This window comes from Nylanderia fulva, unplaced genomic scaffold (genome assembly GCF_048542155.1).
Source record: "Nylanderia fulva isolate GAGA-0341 unplaced genomic scaffold, ASM4854215v1 Scaffold56, whole genome shotgun sequence".
In the NCBI taxonomy this organism is placed as follows: domain Eukaryota; kingdom Metazoa; phylum Arthropoda; class Insecta; order Hymenoptera; family Formicidae; genus Nylanderia; species Nylanderia fulva.
The window spans coordinates 78,189-83,665 of NW_028190654.1; positions in this window are offsets into that span (position 1 = coordinate 78,189).

Consider the following 5,477-nt stretch of genomic DNA (forward strand, 5'->3'; position numbering starts at 1 on the left):
ATGATTGATTTTGTTAAATATAAGATCCAGGGGGTAACCGTTGCTTATAAGTAAATTAATAATTATCTCTATGTTTTTATTAAAAAATTGTGGGTGTGATAATAGCAAACATCTATCTAATAAGTTATAAATTATTCCAATTTTGTGACATTGTGGATGATCAGAAAAAAATGATAGAGTTCTTCCTGAGAAGATTTCTTTTTGGTACCAATCTATACAGGGTGGGCCATTTTAAAAAATACGATCAATTTTCTCGTAAACTAAGCGAAATATCGAAAAATGGTTCAGACACATGTGTTGTATGGTTTCGAAGGGGCTATAAGATGGTGCCATTGGTTTGACCTTGGATATTTATTTGAAGATCACGCGAAGGTCACCTCAATTTTTTTAAATGGCACTCCCTATTTTTTATTACATATTCTTGTAGCTGACCTCGAGAGCTTTCCAAAACACTATAGTCAAATGTTTTCCCATTGCGTACTTTTCGAGTTATAAAGCTCGAAAGTTACTACATTTTGATAAAAATACAAAATATATATATTATATATATATATATATATATATAATATATATTTCTTAAAATATTCATTTTCCGATAGTCTTATTTTACATGCTCCGACCAATCAGGGCAAAGTCCAAGCATGATCCAGCTAGTTGTGACGTCCCGCCATTGGTCGAAACCCAAAATTTTTTGCTTTTACATCATTTCTTGCGAGAACCTATATAATTAACTATTTTGAGAACGATTTAACTTAGAATTAGACGTCTTCACCATTTATCGTTAGTAATACCGGCATAGGGAATCTTCTAGTTGTAACTAGCAACGCGACCAATCATATGATTAATCATAATAATCTATTTTAGAATATAAGTATAAAAGAAAAGAGAAATTATATAATTTCTTTATAACGAATAAACTATAGGGAATAAAGATAAAAGGGAGAAATAAATAATGGTCGAGTACCTTATAATTTTTTTATTATTATTACCTTTTTCTCCCTCTCCTTCTCTACATTTCCCCCTTCAACTTACAACTAACTGAAATTTAGCATGGCTATTTTCCGGCGAGGCTCCGCACACCCGCGTGCGTGATGTCCGGTTTTATTGCAATTCCAGCATTTTATCATGCTGGCGTTATTTGCAGCCGGATGAACGGTATCCACGGAGACGGTATCAGAGACGGTAGCCGCCGCGGTAACTTGAGCTCCGATATTTGTAGCGGTATTCGCGGTTGTTTTCTTCGCGGCCCTTTTCTCCTTTCGAGTAGCGGTCGCGGCCGCAACGGTAATCGGGTCTCGGGCCTTCCCTTTTGGCGCGTGATACGCCAAATCCGGAAAAATGGACTGCTTGGGCGATAACGGGGGACGGTAATTTTTCTCTGCTAGAAAACTTCGTTCAACTCGCGTCGTCAAATACTCTAACGTCGAAAAATTTTCAAATTCCTGTCACCGGATCGTAATTTGCAATTTCGGTAACATATTTCGATGCGCGAAGTTAAATTGTTCCGCTAAGGGCCACTGAGGAGACATTCGACTCAACAATGCGCGCAAATAAGTCAAATAATCGGCCGCACTCTCGAATTCCCCCTGCGTTCTCCGGAAAATTTCATGGGGGGGAGAGCGTATTGATAATCGGGGTCTCCGAATCTCCCCCTCCAGGCAGTCTCAAAATCACGCCAATCCCTCCAATTATCTGCCTCTAATCGTACCCAATATAATGCGGTATCCAACAAAAATAACGGTAAGCATTTAAAAAGATCCGCGTCTGAAATCGGTACTATTGCGCGAGCCTCCTTTATTCGCAACAAAAAGGCCTCCGCGTCGCTACCTCGTTTCCCAGAGAAGTGTAGGTTCCATTTCCTAATTAAATTATATGCCTCCGCGGTGGAGGCTCGTCCGGGTCGCGGGTTATTCGCCTCCGGCGCGGGATTGCGGTACCTAACCTGCGGCCTGACCGATTTTCGCTCGACCGGCTCCACCTCATGTATCCCCTCGAACGATTCAAACAAGGGGGGTGTAGGGTCGTCTGCGGCCCCCTCCTCTAAGGGGTTCCTACCTAACAGAGTTTCTGACACCCCGCTGGGGGTCCCCTCCTTTGTCGCCATTTGCCCTCTCGCTATTTTCTCTTCGTATTGTAAAAGTCGCGCCCGTAACACAGATACAATTCCCTGTGTACTCAGGTTTTTATCCGCTAAATGGCGTCGCGCTTGAGTCTCCGTTAGACTTTGTATCCACTGGTGTGGATCAATGCCTGGCCTCATCGGTAACTTTACATCAAAACGGTAAGGTAATCGGAAAGTTCGAAGATAGTTGCGAGTAAACCGGAACGTCGCACGAAAGAAAAACTAAAATAAAAACTGTTAAGAGTGACTTGTTAATCTAGAAGAAAAATTATTAAACGCGATTATAATAAAAACCAGATAACTAATATCCCAATTAGGTTAAGAACAACTATTATTTGTGATATCTGAGACGAAAGATAATATTCAATGTAAAAAAGCACCGGCAAAAGACAAAAAGAAAAGAAAAAAGAAGAAAGAAAAAAAATTTTTTTAATTTAAATCCCCGAGCGGAGGTCGCGTATGTTGTAACAATAAAAGAGAGAAAAGGAACAGAAAAAGAAAAAAGTTTATGTGAAAGAAAGAAAGAAAAAAAAATTAAAGACAAAATAATATTATAATAAAATAATAAAAATAATAAAAAAAATTATACTTATTGTCAAACTAAAGTAAAGATTATAAGTGATCTGAAAGAAAGAAAAAAAAACCCCAAAAGAAATAATAATAATATCAGAAGCTAAAAGAAATTAAACACGCGTAAGTAAATATACAAAACAAAAAAATAATAATAAGTTCGATAAGAAGAAAAAAAAAATAAAAACAAACAAAAAATATGTTCACTAAGAAGTTCCGGTAAGCTAGAATTTAGATAAAATAAAAAAAATTATAATAATAAGTCTCGGTATCAAAACAAGGAAAAATAATAACGTCCAGTCACGCCGTGAAGTTCAGAAAAGGATAAAAAATAATAATAACTTTAACAATATTTGATAAAATAAATAGAAAGACGAAAGGAAAAGAAAGAAAAAAAATACTAACAATAAGTGAGGTTAAATCTCAACGGTTAACTCACGATATCAAGAAAAGAAGAAAACAAGAAAATAATAACACGACTGATATTCCGATAATGTAAAAAGAAAGGACGAGAAAAAAAAATAATAATCTTCAATGCAAAACAAACGACTAAATTAAAAACGCATATATACAATTTGTATGTAAATATCATTTAAATTTATATATATATATATATATATATATATATATATATACATATATATATATATATATATTATATAACATACTAACAATAAGATATAGATCAAAATGTCTTATATTGTAGAAATTATTTTATTTTCAATATGCAAAGCAATTTGTCTTTTTTTATTTTATTTATTAGGCGCCAAGAAGGCGTTAAAGTTTATTTTGTTTATTTAAAATAATCACTTAAGAAACGAGTTTAAATAATCTTTCGTTAGATAATAAAAAATATTTAAAAAACTAGTTAACCTAACGTATATATATATAATGGTATCTTAATAGAAACTTTAAAATTTCTAAAATTAATAAGCGAAATAAAATAATGAAAGTAAAGTAGTACAACAATTTTATTTAGTCTCATTTTTATAAAAATTTATACAGTGTATTATTCTTAATAAAATTTAGAATTTTTCAAGAAATATTTCTTGCTCTAACCTTTGGTAAATTTTAAGATATTAAAATAATTTTTTTTATATAAATAGATTAGCATTAAAAGATGGTTGATATTAAATTTGACGAGAATTAATAAAAGGATTCATTTTTTTATTAATTTTAGAAATTTTAAAGTTCCGATTTAGATATCATTACATTATTAAGTTAACATGTCCTTTAAAATATTTTTATTATTTAACGGAAAATTAGCAACTGGAGACGCTTGTACCAGCCCGCACGCGAGTTCACGACTTTGCCGCTACGCGTCGTCGCTCTCTCGAAAGTAAAATCCCCCCGGGTTAGGATATAAGACCGAGAGCAGCAAACCGAAAACATATACTTGTTTTCGATTTATTTTTGGCGTAGTAGTTGATTTCTACTTTTATTTGTTACGTTTATATCACGAATATGACATAATCTTTTAAATTTAATTCTGTTTGATTTTTAAATATTGAAATACTTTGTAGGCTTTCTACATCGTTCTCGAAATCTTCATTATTTTATATATTATTATCCTCGAGATTGTGTAGTTTTTCTTTTTCTTTAATTTCTCTTCGTCAGATAAATATCGAGTACTAATCCTTTCAAAACTTTCATTTATTATTTCTTTATTTATATTAGGGATGGGCGATACAGTCCGAAGTATCGATATATTATATCGATACGTATTGTTAACCATATTATCGATACATCTTAAATATCGACTAAATTGATATCGATATTACCAATATCGATACAAAATATCGTGTTTTGTAAAATCCGCGGTATTTTACCTGATAAATACCATATTTTCTTTTTTTAAAACTTATCTAAATAGAATTAAGAATCATTCTAGTGGTTTCTACATCCAAAAAACTTGCTTAATAAATATATACTCGGTGTATAAGTTTGAAAAAGAGAAAAAAGGGGTAAAATAAAAAGATATAAGCTATAAACTTTTTTTATTGAATAAATGTATTAATGAATATATATTTTATTACATATATAATAAATATATAACATTTTATAGAATAGATATGTTAATGTTATATGAATATATTACTTAGGAGAGAATATATTAGAGATATTTCACTTTATAAGAACATTTTATAAATGCCAATCTTCAATTGACAACGAATTTAAGAATAACAATTGTTGCAAATGTTGCTCCGTTAACCGATTTCGTAAATCATTAATAATATTTCCCGCTCGAGAGAACAAACGTTCGGACGGAACAGACGTTGCTATAACTGTTAAATAACGCTTAGCCAGTTTCGCTAATAAAGAATATGTCGAATAATTTTGCCAATATTTTAACGGACATTCAGCGATATCAATGGGTATCTGATTAAGATAATATTTAAACTCATCAGGCATTTCATTGTTTGTATTAGAAGAAACATATTGTTTCGTTTCTTTTATTAATGTTTCATGATAAGCCCAAAAAGAATTGTTTTGATATACAGAATCAGAATGAAAATTATTTTCCTTCTCTTTGTGTGCATTATTTTTAGTAGCAATATTTAACATATCTGTTATTTTATTTATTGCATGACAGCATGCAATTCTATCTACAAAATGAATTTTTTTGAATCTAGGGTCTAGAATAGTAGCAATCGCAATGAGAGATTTATGTTCAATATTTTTAAATCGTGCTTTAAATTCTTGTATCAAAACTTTTTTTATATAACACCCTACTTCACTAATAGGTTTGCATGATTCTAACTGATTTGCTAATGTGTGTATTATC